At 43.4% G+C, this 21783-nt stretch overlaps 1 non-coding gene across 1 annotated transcript; it reads right to left on the reverse strand.

The window, feature by feature from the left end:
• Positions 1–332: 332 nt before the first annotated feature.
• Positions 333–404, reverse strand: Trnat-cgu (transfer RNA threonine (anticodon CGU)). The gene has a single exon. It is a non-coding gene; the product is annotated as a tRNA-Thr (tRNA).
• Positions 405–21783: the final 21379 nt, after the last annotated feature.

The following is a 21783-nucleotide window of genomic DNA, read 5'->3' on the forward strand; positions in this document are numbered from 1 at the left end:
TGTGTTTACTTTTTTAAAGACGGCAAATGAAGCTGCACCTGTCAAAATGACGAGTTGGTCGTTCTAGGTAGATCCAAATCCCCGATACTTCTAGTGTTAAACCCGAGATCCACCGCACATTCCGAATAAAACAAACAAGACGCTTTTACAATAAAAAATAGATTATTTATCCGCTTAGCACTCCCTCCGAAGACACGACACAAGTAACACGTGGGCATGTGACGCACTCACGAGTGTCATTTGTCGCGTATACGGACTGAAATCGCTGACACCGGCTTCATCCGGGGTACAGCAAAGCCAGTTCCAAACTATTCGTCATGGTTAAAATTTAGTGCCTCCTGTGAGGTTTGAACTCACGACCCCTGGTTTACGAGACCAGTGCTCTGCCACTGAGCTAAAGAGGCTACGTGGTGCAGTCTGTATACTTCAGTATGAGTCAGACACGATCTGGTTGGTACCGGTTTGCGGGTGCGCTATCATTGGCAATCATAACTATTAGCTAGTAAACATGAAAGCGAAAAGAAAACCTGCCCAGGGTCATAGCACGGGCATATACGCTCCCAACTGTGTTTCAAGCGAAGCAGCGTCACAGGCTGCAGTTCTGTAAGTCAACGACCTGAGCGACACAGCGCAGCAGTAAATCATCCACCGGGAGCTACGTTTAACAATACTCCACGCTCAATGTCACTGTGTCATTTGCTCACACTGACCGTGTTATTTCTGAAATTTCATTTTTTCCCGTCATCTCTGAAATCAAAATCCCAGCCAGAACCAGTTATTTCCGAATTGTTATGCTAGCTTTGACCACCTGTCAGGTGGAACAAAAGCAGTGAAGTTTTCACTGAGTGGTGGCTTCTCCTATTATTCATAACGTCACACCAAGTTGTGCCTCATAACTTATTTACCCAGATCGTGAATAGGATACTAATTGTGTGCACTTCGCACTCCCCTTTCTCCCATGCCGTAATTTTCGCCTCATCGACTCCCTCGACTTTGACATTTCACATAAAAGTTCCGCCGCCTTTCCCGTCTGCACTGCTACTCCAGGCTCCTCTTAAATAAGTGTACCGAGGTTAAAAAGAACTCGAATTTTTTTTCTTGGATCGCCTTCCACGCGCATATACTATAAAACTACAAAACTCCAGGGAGAGATGGAATAACAACTCAACTACTTCAGAAAGGAGGAAGTACAGTTGTAACGAACATTTGGAATGGAGAAACAATGCTATCTGAGTGGAAATAAGCGATCACAGTACCAATTCATAAACAGTCTGATAAATAAGACTGCAGAAATTATAGGGATATCTCCTTCCTTAGCACAACATACGAAGTTTTCTCCAAGGTTCTGCGGGAAAGGTTTTAAGACAGCCTACAATGACATAAACAGAGAAACGTTGTGGAAATTATGCAGAAGTTCGCGATGCTAAAGAAGATTACAAGACTCGTAAAAGTTACACTGGAAGTCTCTAAAGGAATAATGAAAATCAATGGAGACTATTCCAAGATTTTCAACATAAAAACAGTAGTCAGACAAGGAAATGGAGTTAACCACTGTATTTCATTGTAGTCCGTCAATAACTGAGCACAGGTCAAGCATGAAAACAGGAGGAAGCTATACTGACTGTGGTAAAAAGAAGAAAAATAGAAACAGTGAGTGGCTCAAATTTGATGTCTGCTATATCGAGTAACTGATATTGTAATTCTGTCAGAGACAGCAAAGGACTTGGAAGAGCAGTTGAACGGAATGGACAGTATCTTAAAAGGAGGGTATAAGATGAACATCAACAAAAGCAAAACGAGGATAATGGAATGTAGTCTAATTAAATCGGCTGATGCTGAGGGAATTAGATTAGGAAATGAGACACTTAAAGCAGTAAAGGAGTTTTGCTATTTGGGGAGCAAAATAACTGATGATGGTCGAAATAGAGAGGATATAAAATGTAGACCGGCAATGGCAAGGAAGTTGTTTCTGAAAGTATTTGTGTGGAGTGTAGCCATGTATGGAAGTGAAACATGGACGATAAATACTTTAGACAAGGAGAGAATAGAAGCTTTCGAAATGTGGCGATACAGATGAATGCTGAAGATTAGGTGGGTGGATCACATAACTAATGAGGAGGCATTGAATAGTTTGGGGAGAAGAGGAGTTTGTGGCACAGTTGACTAGAAGTAGGGATCGGTTGGTAGGACATGTTCTGAGGCGTCAAGGGCTCATCAATTTAGCATTGGAGGGCAGCGTGGAGGGTAAAAATCGTAGAGGGGGACCAAGAGATGAATACACTAAGCAGATTCAGAAGGATGTAGGCTGCAGTAGGTACTAGGAGATGATAGAGTAGCATGGAGAGCTGCATCAAACCAGTCTCAAGACTGAAGACCACAACAACAACAACATATCGAGTAACGTTAACGACCGTTGTGTCGTGGTTGCGTGGACAAGGCGTTAGAATGTGACGCAGGAAATCAGGTTTAAAATCTCACCCACTCCCTTTTTTTTGTTCTTTTTTTCAACAAAATTACGAACATTTTGTCCGGTCATTGACGTTATTCAAATTTATGTGTCGTGGACTGATGTCAGTCTGCCACAGCGGCGTGTAGCGAGGGGACCTCCTATTTGTTCTACACAGATACCACATGTTATGCCTCTAGCGTTCCCTTTTGGCAGCTTTGCCTCTTGACTTTCCTTGTCGTAACATAGTTCACACACATTTATTTGTTGTTTTCATTTCTGTGAGAGGTCTATGCGGCATCTGGCCTGCTGGCAATATTCATCACAGATTGTTAGTCACGCGGTAAGAGTATTTTACCGTCGAAAGAAAATGTGATGAATAGTGAGATGACATGAGATGCCGCACAGACCTCATACAGAAATGAAAACAACAAATAAACGAACGAAGGAATTCAGCAGGTGAAACTTCCTAAGCGGAACGCAAGAGGCATAACATATGGTATCCGTGTAGAACAAATAAGAGGTACGTACTTCTGTAGGTCCCTTCGTTACTCGTCGCTGTGCAAGACAGACATTACGCCACAACACATGCACAGATTTCAGTACAGTGAACAGACACGTCAATGACCGGATTGAAGTTCGTAATTTTGTGAAGAAGAAAAAAAATAACAAAAAAAGGGGGGAGCGAAGGTCTGCCCCGTCTAATTCCAACGCCGTGACTACAGAACCACAATGCCATGGGCATTAATATCGCTCGATATTAAGCTTGAACCGTTCACTGTTCATATTTTGCTAGTTTTTCACAGTTCAAAAATGGCTCTGAGCGCTATGGAACATCTGTGTCATCAGTCCGCTAGAACTTAGAACTACATAAACCTAACTAACCTAAGGACATCACACACATCCATGCCCGAGGCAGGATTCGAACCTGCGACCGTAGTGGTCACGCGGTTCCAGACTGAAGCGCCTAGAACCGTACGGCCACACTGGCGGGCTTTCACAGTTCAGTACACCTTCTTCGTGCTTTCATGCTTGACCTGTTTTCACTTTTAATGGGCTATCCAATGAGCCAACTTACCATTAAATCTGATGGGGAGTTCCCCTTTATAGCCCAGTACGTGTTGGATTTTGAGCTCCACAATTTTCCAAACAGACCCACTGGTTGATAAAGCCCTCTGAACTGTTCTTTTCTTTAACTTTGTACATTTAAGATTAACAATATTATCTATAATCTTGGTGTAGCTATATGACTACATATAGTCAATAATGTTCTGTCATTTTCCCTTTGTAACTTACTAACAAAAATTAGTTCATCTAACGAGTTTTCCTTAATAATTCAAAAAGTAGACGATGTATCTTCATGGAAACCTCTACCGTATGTTTTTACTATAAACTGAACCTAATTCTAGACCTAGAACTGTATAAATTTAATATTATGTGCTTCTTAAAATTTCACAAAAAATGTTTTTTTTAAAGTTGCTGATCAACTGGCCGTACTAAGGTCTACAGTGTTTAACCTTTTCATGGTCTTACATTATCTGACCAAGTTTTGAAACAATATTTAAAAATATAATTGTATGTCAGTGGTTCACATCATACCCGAGGCGCACGTTGGGACAGCAAGTGGGAAAAAATCAATAGTTTACTGGCTTCATTAGTGTCGGCTTGCTTCCCCGCTATATGTTGATTGGAATCCGTGGAAAGGTTTTTGAGCGCTTCGCCGCCAAGGCGAGGAGAGGCAGTGACATAAAGATCCTAGTCGCCGGTCTTTGTACCGGTATGCTGCATTTAATTCCAAATCTCTCCACGGCGTCTCTAGAAGTGAGGGCATTCGGCACTCTGGATGGTGATCCGTCTGTCGCATGGAGACATTAAACTTGGAGGAACCCCTTTGTGGTATCCCCGCGGAGGAGGCTATGTAACAGTAAAACTTTTCACCATCTTGCTTCGCTACATCCGTAACAGCACAAACCCAACCTTACACATGTCATCCACGCGACACTCGATACACACGTCCGACACTAACAAATCGGAGGAAGATAATAAACCACCTCTCTTAGAACCTTGCATTGAGCAGTGATGCAGTATTCGTACATCTGCTCCTCTACGCTCATCTGCCTGAGTATGGGACTACTTTCACGTTAACTACACGACTAAAACTGTTATCTACATCTACATGACTACTCTGCAATTCACATTTAAGTGCTTGGCAGAGGGTTCATCGAACCACAGTCACACTATTTCTCTACCATTCCACTCCCGAACAGCGCCCGGGAAAAACGAACATCTAAACCTTTCTGTTCGAGCTCCGATTTCTCTTATTTTATTTTGATGATCCTTCCTACTTATGTAGGTTGTGATCAACAAAATATTTTCGCATTCGGAAGAGAAAGTTGGTGACTGAAATTTCGTAAATAGATCTCGCCGCGACGAAAAACGTCTTTGCTTTAATGACTTCCATCCCAACTCGCGTATCATATCTGCCACACTTTCTCCCCTGTTACGTACAAAACGATCTGCCTTTTTTTGCACGATTTCGATGTCCTCCGTCAATCCCACTTGGTAAGGATCCCACACCGCGTAGCAATACTCTAACAGAGGACGAACGAGTGTAGTGTAAGCTGACTCTTTAGTGGACTTGTTGCATCTTCTAAGTTTCCTGCCAATGAAACGCAACCTTTGGCTCGCCTTCCCGACAATATTATCTATGTGGTCTTTCCAACTGAAGTTGTTCGTAATTTTAACACCCAGGTACTTAGTTGAAATGACAGTCTTGAAAATCTTACTATTTATCGAGTAATCGAATTGCAGCGTAATTCGTTTGGAACACATGTGGATCACCTCACAGTTTTCGTTACTTAGCGTCAACTGCCACCTGCCACACCATACAGCAATCTTTTCTAAGTCGCTTTGCAACTGATACTGGTGTTAGGATGACCTTACTAGACGGTAAATTACATCATCTGCGAACAACCTAAGAGAACTGCTCAGATTGTCACCCAGGTCATTTATATAGATCAGGAACAGCAGAGGTCCCAGGACGCTTCCCTGGGGAACACCTGATATCACTTCAGTTTTACTCGACGATTTGCCGTCTATTACTACGAACTGCGACCTTTCTGACAGGAAATCACGAATCGAGTCGCACAATTGAGACGATACCCCATAGGTACGCAGCTTGATTAGAAGTCGCTTGTGAGGATCGGTTTCAAAAGCTTTCGGGAAATCTAGAAATACGGAATCAACTTGAGATCCCCTGTCGATAGCGGCCATTACTTCGTGCGAATAAAGAAGAGCTAGCTGCGTTGCACAAGAACGATGTTTTCTGAAACCATGCTGATTACGTATCAATAGATCAGTGAATCTCAAGCATCAGGCATGACGTTTTAATTCGTTACCTTTTTACTTTAACTCTATTAGCAACTCAGTATGCACACAGTGTCCATGTTTTTCACTGATTGCGTTTGCAAAACTGTTTCACTGTGTGATACACAGTTTAGGAGAAAACTGTGTTTTTAGAAATGCGAAAGTGGTTCTCAAATGCTTAATGTCAAATACTTAGCACAGTAACTCGTTTGTGAGGTAGTTAGCTGTTGGAGCTGTTTTACACACTGTCCAGCCACATTGTGACCACATGTCGAATGCGTGAAAAACCTCCTTTTTCTCGCAGACAGTGCAAGATGTGCAGGAAGAGAACAGTGAGGTTGTATAAGATAACAAGCGTATGCAACCCTTCCGACACCAGAGCAGAGTCAATTTGCACTTACGTTGCTCTGTTGGGGGTCCAAGGTGCTAACAGCCAGATAGAGGTGGTCCTGCAAATTCTAAAACTTTGCATTGTTCCTGCCGAGGAAATAAGAACTGCTTTTAGGGGTGTGATCAGAAGTATCCGGACAGCCAGAGAAACATACGTTTTTCATATTAGCTTCATTGTGCCAGTTACTCCATGTCAGCGGCCTCAGTAGTGATTAAACGACGTGAAAAAGCAGAGTGGTCCGCACCGCCCAACTCACGGACTTCGAACGTGGTCAGGTGGTTGGGTGTCACTTGGGTCATACGTCAGAACGCGATATTTCCACTCTCCTATACATCTCCTGAATTGTCCTTTTTATCTGAGACACAGATCATAATGTACATCTACATCTACATCTACATCCATACTCTGCAAGCCACCTGACGGTGTGTGGCGGAGGGTACCTTGAGTACCTCTATCGTTTCTCCCTTCCATTGCAGTCTCGTATTGTTCGTGGAAAGAAGGATTGTCGGTATGCCTCTGTGTGGGCTCTAATCTCTCTGATTTTATCCTCATGGTCTCTTCGCGAGATATACGTAGGAGGGAGCAACATACTGCTTGACTCCTCGGTGAAGGTATGTTCTCGAAACATCAACAAAAGGCCGTACCGAGCTACTGAGCGTCTCTCCTGCAGAGTCTTCTACTGGTGTTTATCTATCATCTCCGTAACGCTTTGGCGATTACTAAATGATCCTGTAACGAAGCGCGCTGCTCTCCGTTAGATCTTCTCTACCTCTTCTATCAACCCTATCTGGTGCGGATCCCACACTGCTGAGCAGTATTCAAGCAGTGGGCGAACAAGCGTACTGTAACCTACTTCATTTGTTTTCGGATTGCATTTCCTTAGGATTCTTCCAATGAATCTCAGTCTGGCATCTGCTTTACCGACGATCGACTTTATATGACCATTCCATTTTAAATCACTCCTAATATCTACTCTCAGATAATTTATGGAATTAACTGCTTCCAGTTGCTGATCTGCTATATTGTAGCTAAATGATAAGGGATCTTTCTTTCTATGTATTCGCAGCACATTACACTTGCTACATTGAGATTGATTTGCCATTCCCTACACCGTGCGTCAATTCGCTGCAGATCCTCCTGCATTTCAGTACAATTTTCCATTGTTACAACCTCTCGATACACCACAGCATCATCCACAAAAAGCCTCAGTGAACTTCAGATGTCATCCACCAGGTCATTTATGTGTATTGTGAATACCAACGGTCCTATGATACTCCCCTGCGGCACACCTGAAATCACTCTTACATCGGAAGACCTCTCTCCATTGAGAATGACATGCTGCGTTCTGTTATCTAGGAACTCCTCAATCCAATCACACAATTGGTCTCATAGTCCATATGGTTTTACTTTGTTCATTTGTGATAGTGGCCCGCAGAGGTGGGGGAGCACCACGCTACCGTATTGATCAGCTACATTTCAGGCGCTCAAAGTTCAGGTAAATTTCATCTCTTTGGTCCCACCAAAGGTGACCAAAGGACAGTCTCAAAGATGATCATATATTGCACATTCACTATCTGCGGTTAGCAGACGACCATACATTCATTCATTTCACAGATCTCACCAAATTGGATGTAGGGATTTATTTTGTGGGAGTGCACATGTGATCAGTTAAATAAATAAATCGTCCTTCTTTCGTACAATGGTACCCGGCTTCGGTGTATTAAGTGAAATTGGGTTATTATTACAAAAAAAAATATGTTGTTCTGACAAGAATAACGAAGAATGTTGTACCTATTTTCAATGTCGGGCAGTACTGTACCCTTTCAATGTATAGGCCGACCTCGTCTGTTGACTGACAGAGACCGCCGACAGTTGAAGAGGTCGTGATGTGTAGTAGGCAGACATCTATCCAGACCATCACATAGGAATTCCAAGCTGCATCATGGTCCATTGCAGGTACTACGACAGATAAACGGGAGGCGAGAAATCTTTGATTTCATGGTCGAACGGCTGCTCATAAGCCACACGTCACGTCGGTAAATGCCAAACGACTCCTCGCTTGGTGTAAGGAGCGTAAAGATTTGACGACTGAACAGTGGAGAAACGTCGTGTGGAGTGACGAATCAGTGTACACAATGCAGCGATCGAGCACCTGTTCATAATGCACGGCCTCTGCCTGAGTGATTGTCCCTGTAATGGACTGACCTGAATCCTATAGAACACCTATGGGATGTTTTGGAACGCCGACTTCGTGCCAGGTCTCACCGACCGACGTGGATACCTCTCCTTGTAACACCATAGCTCTAATGCTCTACTGATTTATTTTGCCTTTTGTTTCACTTAATGTTAAAACATTGAGTATCTGTAAATGTGTTCGAATCGATAACATAAAATTGTATACTCCTTTCTTTGTTAAAACTTTAATGTCGTGGTTTGATTCAACGCAATGCAGTATATCTGTCATTTAAAATCTTTGTCCCATTTGGAGGGAACAAAATTTACTACGTATACACTCCTGGAAACTGAAATTAGAACACCGTGAATTCATTGTCCCAGGAAGGGGAAACTTTATTGACACATTCCTGGGGTCAGATACATCACATGATCACAATGACAGAACCACAGGCACATAGACACAGGCAACAGAGCATGCACAATGTCGGCACTAGTACAGTGTATATCCACCTTTCGCAGCAATGCACGCTGCTATTCTCCCATGGAGACGATCCTAGAGATGCTGGATGTAGTCGTGTGCCATGCCATTTCCACCTGGCGCCTCAGTTGGACCAGCGTTCGTGCTGGACGTGCAGACCGCGTGAGACGACGCTTCATCCAGTCCCAAACATGCTCAATGGGGGACAGATCCGGAGATCTTGCTGGCCAGGGTAGTTAACTTACACCTTCTAGAGCACGTTGGGTGGCACGGGATACATGCGGACGTGCATTGTCCTGTTGGAACAGCAAGTTCCCTTGCCGGTCTAGGAATGGTAGAACGATGGGTTCGATGACGGTTTGGATGTACCGTGCACTATTCAGTGTCCCCTCGACGATCACCAGAGGTGTACGGCCAGTGTAGGAGATCGCTCCCCACACCATGATGCCGGGTGTTGGCCCTGTGTGCCTCGGTCGTATGCAGTCCTGTTTGTGGCGCTCACTTGCACGGCGCCAAACACGCATACGACCATCATTGGCACCAAGGCAGAAGCGACTCTCATCGCTGAAGACGACACGTCTCCATTCGTCCCTCCATTCACGCCTGTCGCGACACCACTGGAGGCGGGCTGCACGATGTTGGGGCGTGAGCGGAAGACGGCCTAACGGTGTGCGGGACCGTAGCCCAGCTTCATGGAGATGGTTGCGAATGGTCCTCGCCGATACCCCAGGAGCAACAGTGTCCCTAATTTGCTGGGAAGTGGCGGTGCGGTCCCCTACGGCACTGCGTAGGATCCTACGGTCTTGGCGTGCATCCGTGCGTCGCTGCGGTCCGGTCCCAGGTCGACGGGCACGTGCACCTTCCGCCGACCACTGGCGACAACATCGATGTACTGTGGAGACGTCACGCCCCACGTGTTGAGCAATTCGGCGGTACGTCCACCCGGCCTCCCGCATGCCCACTATACGCCCTCGCTCAAAGTCCGTCAACTGCACATACGGTTCACGTCCACGCTGTCGCGGCATGCTACCAGTGTTAAAGACTGCGATGGAGCTCCGTATGCCACGGCAAACTGGCTGACACTGACGGCGGCGGTGCACAAATGCTGCGCAGCTAGCGCCATTCGACGGCCAACACCGCGGTTCCTGGTGTGTCCGCTGTGCCATGCGTGTGATCATTGCTTGTACAGCCCTCTCACAGTGTCCGGAGCAAGTATGGTGGGTCTGACACATCGGTGTCAATGTGTTCTTTTTTCCATTTCCAAGAGTGTAATTGTAATTTCTGTGTGAACAATTTTTTGTAGAAATGTCAATATGTGCAAATGTTCTGTTTTATTTAATGTGTTTGGTTGCTGTTATGCAAACTGCTGATTCTCACTTAAGGTTCTTAGTTCTTTAGTATATGAAAGGTGTAGTGGTTCCCCTCGAGAACGGAACTGTGTAGCGCGCGCAAATTGTGGTTGGCCTAGGTAGAAAAGGTGGAACAAGAGTCAGTCGGAGACGAGCTCTCAAGCTGTGAACTGCCATGTAAAAGTAACATATTGTCCTGGTTCCGAGAGAGGATTTTACTGCCACCTTCCAATGCCTCGGATGGATGGATAAATAGCTGGAACGATTTTGGAACTGGTATCCATCATCGCGACCAAGAAGGGACAGAGTCCAGGAATTCTGCCTGCAAATCCACCTACCAACATGCAGTTGCCACCACACTGCGCAATCACTGTAACGGAATACTATAATGATGTACAGTGGAGGATCAGCTTATTGGATGTGTTAGTGTGCTCAAATCTAAGATAACTTATAACTGAATTTATGTACCTACCTTTATTTTTTCCCCTATCACGACACCTTTCAGGTTCCTCTCCATTTAAACTGTGATTACCGAGTGTCCTATTTTGTGCAAAAAAATGAAAGCCTCAGTAAATTCTAAAAGATGAGTCAGCTTCTTGCAATTTTGTCAACGTTGTGTTTCATTGTAGAAAAAGTGGACAACTGCAATAGTAGAAAATTATATGTTCATGATTGGTAAGTGTTTGTCTCTCTTGTGTATTGGAAGTGCATATTAATAGTAAAACAGGATCCACACTTTGTCTATTGTGCTAATTCTATTTATGAAAACAATAAATTATTTATTCAAAAGACAGTGAGAAGTAACCTGTTAGTAAATTCCATTTAACTTTCATTCTAAATAGAATAGTATTTAGTTGAGAGATATTTAACCTGTGACCATAAAAACGCAGTGAACTGCATTTATAATTTTATTTCAGCTAGGAAAATATTTGAACAATAATACTGAACCTATGTCCAATTAATGGTTCTGCAGTGAGTAGTTATAGTAACGTTATAAAGATCATTCAGTTTGAATAAGCACTGAAAGTAATAGTGAGTTTCGTTATTTGTTATATTTATGCAAATAGTTTGTGCTGCTCTCTTAGTGCCGACCTTAACGTAAACATATGTATGTGTCAGAGTTAATTGCACTCCCGTGTCCTTCAAAGTTACTCGTACCTACTTTCTTAAACGAGAACGTTAATATTTCTCTTGCCTAATTAGGCTGGCGACCGTTTCCCTTATTCTTTAAACAGTATAGCTAGGCAAAAATATTATTTGTTACTGTTCAAATATTTACGTAATTCTGACATTCACTTCCGATAAGCCACCTCCGTTAGGTACAACGCGGTCAAGATAACTAAATTCTTCCCAGAGGGTACCACTGCTCTGTTGCTTTATACCATAATTACTTTAACAAGATAGTTTTTATTTCAAGACCTGCCTCCAACTTTAAGGTTATGGTATAGCAGTAGCATACAGTAGTGTCATATCCTCAGTGCAGCACTCCTTTAAGAGTGGGCTGCCATTCCCCAAGAAACTTTCCAGCACCTGACTGAACGTATGCCTGCGAGAGTGGAAGCTGTCATCAAGGCTAAGGGTGGGGCAACACTGTATTGAATTCCAGCATTACCGATGGAGGGCGCCACGAACTTGTAAGTCATTTTCAGACAGGTGTCCGGATACTTTTGATCACATAGTGTACAGTCGTGGACAAAATGAGCGAGACCCCTCTCCTTTTCGTTATGCTGATCCACACATCTTTAAATTCTGATACACAGCATAACAGGCAAGGAGACGAAGTGCTACCAACATACTAAGCACAGGCGTGAAATTGAAAAGCCATCCGAGCTATGTCAGACTGTTTTCAATCATTTGTAAGACTGTATTAAAGCTGATTAGTGTGTTAAACACAACACGTAAATATATAATATACACTCCTGGAAATGGAAACAAGATCACATTGACACCGGTGTGTCAGACCCACCATACTTGCTCCGGACACTGCGAGAGGGCTGTACAAGCAATGATAACACGCACGGCACAGCGGACACACCAGGAACCGCGGTGTTGGCCGTCGAATGGCGCTAGCTGCGCAGCATTTGTGCACCGCCGCCGTCAGTGTCAGCCAGTTTGCCGTGGCATACGGAGCTCCATCGCAGTCTTTAACACTGGTAGCATGCCGCGACAGCGTGGACGTGAACCGTATGTGCAGTTGACGGACTTTGAGCGAGGGCGTATAGTGGACACGCGGGAGGCCGGGTGGACGTACCGCCGAATTGCTCAACACGTGGGGCGTGAGGTCTCCACAGTACATCGATGTTGTCGCCAGTGGTCGGCGCAAGGTGCACGTGCCCGTCGACCGGGGACCGGACCGCAGCGACGCACGGATGAACGACAAGACCGTAGGATCCTACGCAGTGCCGTAGGGGACCGCACCGCCACTTCCCAGCAAATTAGGGACACTGTTGCTCCTGGGGTATCGGCGAGGACCATTCGCAACCGTCTCCATGAAGCTGGGCTACGGTTCCGCATACCGTTAGGCCGTCTTCCGCTCACGCCCCAACATCGTGCAGCCCGCCTCCAGTGGTGTCGCGACAGGCGTGAATGGAGGGACGAATGGAGACGTGTCGCCTTCAGCGATGCGAGTCGCTTCTGCCTTGGTGCCAATGATGGTCGTATGCGTGTTTGGCACCGTGCAGGTGAGCGCCACAATCAGGACTGCATACGCCCGAGGCACACAGGGCCAACACCCGGCATCATGGTGTGGGGAGCGATCTGCTACACTGGCCGTACACCTCTGGTGATCGTCGACGGGACACTGAATAGTGCACGGTACATCCAAACCGTCATCGAACCCATCGTTCTACCATTCCTAGACCGGCAAGGGAACTTGCTGTTCCAACAGGACAATGCACGTCCGCATGTATCCCGTGCCACCCAACGTGCTCTAGAAGGTGTAAGTCAACTACCCTGGCCAGCAAGATCTCCGGATCTGTCCCCCATTGAGCATGTTTGGGACTGGACGAAGCGTCGTCTCACGCGGTCTGCACGTCCAGCACGAACGCTGGTCCAACTGAGGCGCCAGGTGGAAATGGCATGGCAAGCCGTTCCACAGGACTACATCCAGCATCTCTACGATCGTCTCCATGGGAGAATGAATTCACGGTGTTCTTATTTCAATTTCCAGGAGTGTAAATGAAAGAAGAAACGCTAATTAGTCTGAACTGTACTAATAAAAATGAATTTCAGCTTATCGAGATAACATAACCGTTTTGGTAATGCGAAGTACCCCAGATCGTTACGAATTAGCAAAATAAGATGCGCATTCGGCCGCGAAACGGCCTGTGTCAATGTTCAGAGCAGTCATACTGGATTACCGTTGATGACCTACCAGGTAAGAGTGCAAATTTAGCAATGCGTGAAGACACCCGTTAAAGTTCGTTCGGTGCTGCTTCAGTCGCAGGTTAGAATCCTACCACAGGCATGGATGTGTGTGATGTCCTTAGGTTAGTTAGGTTTAAGTGGTTCTAAGTTCTAGGCGACTGATGACCTAAGCAATTTGATCGCATAGTATGACTGGTCTGAGAGTTGAGACAGACCGTTTCGCGGCCGAATTTTCTATACATGTACAGGGTGTTACAAAAAGGTATGGCCAAATTTTCACGAAACATTCCTCACAAACAAATAAAAAAAAAGGATGTTGTGTGGACATGTGTCCGGAAACGCTTAATTTCCATGTTAGAGCTCATTTTAGTTTCGTTCATCCACCTACGCTCAATGGAGCACGTTATCATGATTTCATACGGGATACTCTACCTGTGCTGCTAGAACATGTGCCTTTACAAGTAGGACACAACATGTGGTTCATGCACGATGGAGCTCCTGCACATTTCAGTCGGAGTGTTCGTACGCTTCTCAACAACAGATTCGGTGACCGATGGATTGGTAGAGGCGGACCAATTCCATGGCCTCCACGCTCTCCTGACCTCAACCCTCTTGACTTTCATTTATGGGGGCATTTGAAAGCTCTTGTCTACGCAACCCCGGTACCAAATGTAGAGACTCTTCGTGCTCGTATTGTGGACGGCTGTGACACAATACGCCATTCTCCAGGGCTGCATCAGCGCATCAGGGATTCCATGCGACGGAGGGTGGATGCATGTATCTTCGCTAACGGAGGACATTTTGAACATTTCCTGTAACAAAGTGTTTGAAGTCACGCTGGTACGTTCTTTTGCTGTGAGTTTCCATTGCATGATTAATGTGATTTGAAGATAAGTAATAAAATGAGCTCCAACCTGGAAAGTAAGCGTTTCTGGACACATGTCCACATAACATATTTTCTTTCTTTGTGTGTGAGGAATGTTTCCTGAAAGTTTGGCCGTATCTTTTTGTAACACACTGTATACACATATGACTTTTGAACACTATTAAGGTAAATACATTGTTTGTTCTCTATCAAAATCTTTCATTTGCTAACTATGCCCATCAGTAGTTAGTGGCTTCAGTAGTTTGAATCTTTTGTTTATCTGGCAGTACTGGCGCTCACCATATTGCAGTAGTTCGAGTAACGAAGATTTTTGTGAGGTAAGTGATCTATCAAAGGTATAGGTTATTGTTAGTCAGGGCCATTCTTTTGTAGGGACTATTGAAAGTCAGATTGCGTTGCGCTGAAAAAATTGTGTGTCAGTTTAGTGTTGATTAGAATAAGTAAAAAGAGAAATGTGTGAGTACTTTTAGTTCTGCTCAGCTGTTCGCAAATTAAATAACGTAAGAGGTTTATCAGCACAGTCATTTATAATTTTTTCTAAGCGGACGTTTCAAGTTGTAGGGGCTGACACGGTCCCTGGAACAGATCTATTTTTGTACAAAAGGGCGTGATCATCGGGTTTCAGGCCTAGGGCGGAAACATTTGCTGTCGGCTGTTTGTAAACCGTTTGCTTGCATGGCAAAATGGCGCTGTTTAGAAATGGAGACGAGACGACTGTGGTGCGTGACGGGACACACACGTGAGCGATGGCTGTGGAGATGTACGCAGGCGAACAACGTGCAACTGTTGAGTAACTCACCGCCCAGGTGAAGCAAGGAGCTACCGGTAGCGCCTTCTCAACGACCATTCAGCGAACTTTGATGGTGTGAGCTTTTGCAGCACTGGCCTGTTTCATTCACCCCGACTGTTGTTCATTGATGGCTGAAGCTAGAGTCTGCGCTGAAAAGGAACTAAAAAAATGTAATTTAATCTCAAAGATACAAGAAGAAAATTTGTTCGACTGTCATACCAGAGGAATACTCTAAGAAACTTTTTTATCATTGAGAGACAAAGGACTAATTTCGACATTCTTTTATTACTTCTAGTATTAACTGCCTATTTGTTCTGATGTGCTGGCGTAAAGGCGTACTGTATAGTTTCATGTCTATGTGTGTGTTAAATGAAGGTGTTAAATGATGGAAAATGTGTTTTATAATTTCTGTCAAGATCAAGCCTAAACCCCATACCAATGGAGTACAAATTATTCTGTTGATGCGAGAAGGCGAATTTTAGGTGGAGGCGCTGCTCAGCAATAGAGGTATGTGATTAATTTCGATGTGTTTTTGCCGAGACATCCAGAACCTGCAATCTTCCTTTCCGTATAAAAATAGGAGTACGATTGAAAAAGAAATATTCTTAAATTTAAATAATTGCAATTCTTTTACCCAGGCCACGGGGAATGATAGAAAGTATGTGCCACTACCCTGATTGTACGTTCGCAACCTCCGAGTGTGTTACGACGTAATTATTTTACACAAAAATATTTAAGATAGATCTTTCTCATAAGATCGCAACAACTCGTACGCGACTGTACGTACCCTCTGAATGTGTCTAGTCTGTCGTTCGCATTGTTCTAAAGCTTCTCTGTTAATACTCTGTGGATTGCACCTCCGCAATTAATTTTTGTTTATGCCACAAATCGCACTTCACGCGAAGTATTTATTACGCAAATTTCAGACTCCATTCAATGTCAAAAAAAATTCCGAAGTACGGCTGACTGAGCAAACCGCTACAATAATTTCATATCTCTGCAACTACAATAACAAAAAACAAAAAGAACGAGAGAGAGGGTACGTTACAGCACGACAACACCGCAACCCGACGTCCACAGCACTGTGTGCTGTGTCAAAACGCATGGGGTTCGTTCGCCCTTACTGGTGTTGAGCGTCCTGCGTGATAAATCAATGATAACACCTGGTGGTCACGATAATATACGTGTATGATGTGGTAAAACCAACTCAAATTGTGTCCTAGATGATATGAGGGCGTCTACGGAATAGCAGGTGGCGAGCATGCGCGACTGCAGCGATATACCGTATCGCCCTCGCTGCGTCCAGAGATGCCGCCTGAGAGGCGCGCAGCAGCCGGCCGCTATTGCGAGGAATCGACAGCATCGATGATTATAGCATTAATTGTTAAAAGATGACGTGGTGTTGCGTGTTTGTTCGTTTTACATCGTTCCTATTGTACCACAAAAAGGGTTAGTTAGCGTTGGGTTGACAGAAGAGCCAAGTCCGTGTTACTAGAGGAGGCCGAAATGCACGCGTTTTAGCTCACGCAGGCTGGCGTGAGGAGGGAAGAACTGTACTGACGTGAGGTCTGGAACATGACAAGGAATTAGAATTCAGAAAGCGGACGTAGGTTGATACTTAACTTTAATCCATTAATGATGAACGTCGCTCTTGACGCTACATCATTCACAATATCTGTTCGGAATACATTCGTATAGTAACTGAATATGGCGCCTTGCTAATTCGTAGCAAATGACGTATCAGAAGGCTATGCTAAACTGTCGTCTCTGCAAATGAGAGTGTATGTAGTCAGTGGATCACCGCTAGCAAAGTCGGCTCTACAACTGGGGCGAGTGCTAGGGAGTCTCTCCAGACTAGACCTGCCGTGTGGCGGCGCTCGGTCTGCAATCGCTGATGGTTGCGACACGCGGGTCCGACGTATACTAAAGCCGGTATTACACGACGGTCCGCTGCGTACGGTACTGGTCTGTCGCGACAGCCATCTAGCGGTAGAACCGGTGAAACTACGAAAATTAGCAGACACATTATCCGCGCGCCGGAATAGAGAGCAGTTCTAACTTCCCGTCAACCCGCGCATGCGACTAGGCTGCGAAACTCGCGCATGCGCAGAAGCGGGTACCGCAGTGCTTTCTGCTTGTTGTTTGTTTATGGTTGGTGTGTAGAGGCAAATTACAGTTTTTCATGTTGGAGATTTTCCGCATTTTTTTTTCAGTAAGTAGGTTTTCATAAATGCAGTAAAAAATAGTATTTTTTTTGCCAGTTGACTTTCTTTTATACTAGCTGTTTGTAATCGCTTATTGTTCTATTTATTGCTTCATATTCTAGAAATGGATTGGAACAAACAGGCTTTAAGCATCCTCATTAAGGCGTACAGCGAAGAAAAGTGTATGTACAACCTGCAGGACCTGCTATATCATAATAAGGTATGTCGGTATCGTTTATTTCCGAGTAATATGCATATTATGTTACACGAAAGTTCATGTTTGATTTCATAGCATCTCTTGCTTTATTTCAGAATGCCAGGTAAGAGAAACTGGCAGTGATAGGCAGTAAAGTTCGCACAGTTTTGCCCAACGCAACAGAAGAGGACTGCACAACTCGATTCATGTCACTGCGGTCGCACTTTGGTGGAGAGCTAAAAAAAAAAAAAAAAAAAAAAAAATAGAGCGAGCATAGCGGTGCAGGGGCAAGCGAAGTTTACGAGCCTGCTGTGTGGTGGTTCAATGCTGTGAAGTTTTTGAAGGACTACGTGACACCAAGGAAAACAGTGACAAATGTCCCAAGCTGTATGGTAAGTATGAACATTTTGTTGCCTTCCTTTGTAGGAATTCTGCTTTCTGTAAGACAGCTTATTCTGATTTCAGGTTGTAGATGCATATTCCAGCTCAAGTAGCATTTATGCTTATATTAGTGAATGGTATTTTGGGAAACAAATCACGCTTTAATACTACCATGTGTATTCGTATTTTTCAGTGTTACGAGCGGTTCACAATCTGCCACAGACTAACATGGACCTTTAATATTTCACGATAAAGGATGACAGCCAAAAACAGTTGCAGGATAAAAATTTATTAAAATTCTTGACCAAAGTTTCGGTACATATAAATATACCTTCATCAGAAGTAAAAAATCCTGAACAGGAAGACACTTTCAGTAGGAAAGCCTCAGCATCGGGAGTGAGAAACACAAAAGCTTAAGTAACAGTGAAATTAACACAGTAATACAGGCATACAGTCTTTAGTTACTTACTAAAATTACATCACGCAATGGAGATTAATAAAACAATTGTGCCAAAGGCGTCGTCAATAATAGAGACATCATCTCCATCTGTACAACATGACTTTGGGCACAGGGTCAAAGCGAACAGTTTAGCATCATTACTTCGCCTATGAAGTATCGAGACAAGAGTGTGAAAGCACTAGGGCAGATGGTTTCGCCGAGAGAGGGCACTTGTATGTGCCAGACAATCGCGCAAATTAAAATCCATAAATGCATACAAAAGCGCATCAAAAATTATTAAAAGTTGTGTTTAATTCAAACTTTCTGTCTTAATAAATAAAACATATCAGACCATTTAAAAACATCATGTAAAATAGAAAATATAGAACCAATTTACCTGTGTCCTAGTGTCAAACAGATAAAGCTAGCGCTATGGAACATCTAACGAGAAAGGGCCCTAGTGTATTGCGCGAGAATCTCGCGTAACATAGGAGGCGAAATACATACTAGCGAAAACAACTAAAATGTTATAACAAAACGAAACCATCTGTCGTTGTGCATAAAAACATACTAGTCAATTAACCACACATGCACATCGAAAATCACAAACAACAAACATCAAAAATACGTAAAATCCCAACAAGACAGGAAAAGCGCATTTGACCGGCATTAACAAGCAAGAAAACTAACTTCTAGTCAGCCAGACTATATTACAGTAAGGCAGGTAGTGGTTTGAAACTGCCTAAAAAACTTTTGTTTCTAAGCTGCACCTGTTCATTAAGAACAAAACCATCTTTTAGAGACAGATGCTTGAAAATCTCTAATTCTTCGAGCAAGTCCAGTTTGTAACCTTTATTCGCTTCATAAAGCAACTCTACATCGTCGAGTTCACGTGGCGCATGCTGTAAGAGCCATAGATGCTCGGCAAACGTGGAATTACGTACGTTTTCCCCATTTTTACGTAACATGTGTTCTTTATACCTTACTTTAATGGGTCTACCTGTCTGTCCAATGTAATATTTTTGGGCAGTCGTTACAAGTAATTTTGTACACACCGAATTTAGTGCCGAGTTCTTCCTGTGCTCCAATATTATGAATTACTCTTCGTTTAAGGTATTATTTATGGAAGAGGCAACTCTGTGATCGTATTGTTTCTGCAAAAGTCTTCTTATCTTATATGAAACATTCCCCAAAAATGGAATAGAAATAAAGTTATTACCCTCATATTTTTTCGCCCTGTTATCTCCTAAAGTTGAACATTTTACAGCTGTTTTTTTCTTAACAATTTGGTCAATTAATTTAGGGTCGTATCCATTGTTAGTAGCCATTGATTTTAATAAAGATATTTCTTTTTCTAAACAATTTTATGCTAAAGGTGTGCTCACAGCACGACGAACTGCAGAATGAAAGAAGGCGATTTTGTGAGTTTGAGGATGACAGGAATCTGCTGGAATAATATTATCAGAAAAAGTTTCCTTACGAAAAATGTCGAAGCTAATAGTGTTACCCGATAACATAAGTTTCAAGTCAAGAAAATGGAGTTCTCTCTCATTGTTTTGTATCTCTTTTGTGAATTTCATTTTCTCGTGAAAACTGTTGAAAACATGAAACAGTTGTTGTAGATCTTGATCACTCCCTTGAAATATTATGAGTATATCATCAACATAACGAGCATAAAAAGGAATCATATTACCCAACGCAGGATTGTTATTTCAGATACCACAGTCACTCTCATCAAATCCATGTAGCACGACCACTGTCAATGACTCTTGTGTAAGTATTTACCTACATTTAGATAAAAGATGTAAATAGTAATTGCAACAAGTGAATGACACATCAACTATTTCAGAGATGACCACAGTTACTGAAGAGACCATAGTAAATGAGCGATATATTGAAGATGACAACAGCAATGTAAGTGCATAAACAGTATTCTCATGTATGCCAATGACAGTTCATTAGGCATGAAGCTCTCTTGACCAAAAGAATGTAACACCTCGATTGTATTGTATATATTTGCTCCAACAAAATCGTACTTCACCTTCATACAGGTTACTTACATTACTATATTTTACACAGAGAACTTTAAACATACCACTGTAGTTTACATAACCACTTCAATGTTAGATATTGTGATACATATATAGCATAATATTGTATCAGTTTTCTATTTCCAGTACTCCCAAGACATATTTACTGTGGAATTGTCAGAGGGAAGTACACCTGTGTCAACACCATCACCTCTAAGTGAGCAGCCTTATGCTTCAGCCAGAAAGAGGCGTAGGAAGGACACTGACGATGAATTAGCCACGTCGATATTGTCAGTCTTAAGAGACATTAGAGTTTTAATTAGTTGCAGTAATGAAGATGCCAAGCTTGGGCAGTATGTTGCTGCTGAATTGAAGAAATTGAAAAATCCAGCAATTAAGGCTGATGTGAAATTGAATGCCATGGAATGTATCATGGATGGCATACGTAAAGAAACCTGTAACATTTTAAAGTTAAGGCATTGCATTTCATTGATGAGTTATTTTGAAATAAAAGATTGCCTTTTGTACATTATTACTGTTAAAAGTTGTACTTCTTAACAGTTTCCCACTGCCATGAAACATAGCCTGTTGTACTAAAGAATTCACAAAATCTTCCGCGCACTTCCCTCGCACACAGTGACGTGCGATTTCCACTCTGCTGGGGTATGCTAGAGAGAGAGTTCTGTCCTCGCCAGGAACCATTGTTTATGGTGCACAAGTCTGTGTTTTCTGTATCAGCAGCTGTCAGGTCTGTGGTGCATGCCTCTTCAATCAAGTAGTTGTGCAATATGCATAAAGTCTGAAGAATTAATTCCACATTCTCAACAGGTAGTCGAATTGTACTGAGAAGAACTCTGAAGCGGTTGGCCAGAATTCCGAAAGTGTTTTCCACTACTCGCCTTCCTCTTGACAATCTGTAGTTAAAAATCCGTTTGGACATCTGGTTCTGGCAGTCTCTATAGGGTTTCATGATATATGGCTCCCGGTGAAAGGCATGATCAGCAAGAATCACATATGGCACTTCAATGTTTGTGCCAGGAACTGATTTTTTTCTGTGGTACCTTCCATCAGTTTTCCTGATGTGCACTGCTGATCAGGCTCTTTGCATACACCCCACCATCACTCACTCTTCCAATGCACACAATGTCAATCAGTTTTCCCAAAGTGCACTGCTTATCAGTCAGTTTGCATACACCCCACCGTCACTCACTTTTCCATTGCACACAATGTCAATCAGTTTTCCTGAAGTTCACTGCTGATCAGGCTGTTTGCATACACCCCACCAT

This window comes from Schistocerca gregaria, chromosome 9 (assembly GCF_023897955.1).
Source record: "Schistocerca gregaria isolate iqSchGreg1 chromosome 9, iqSchGreg1.2, whole genome shotgun sequence".
Classification (NCBI taxonomy): Eukaryota; Metazoa; Arthropoda; class Insecta; order Orthoptera; family Acrididae; genus Schistocerca; species Schistocerca gregaria.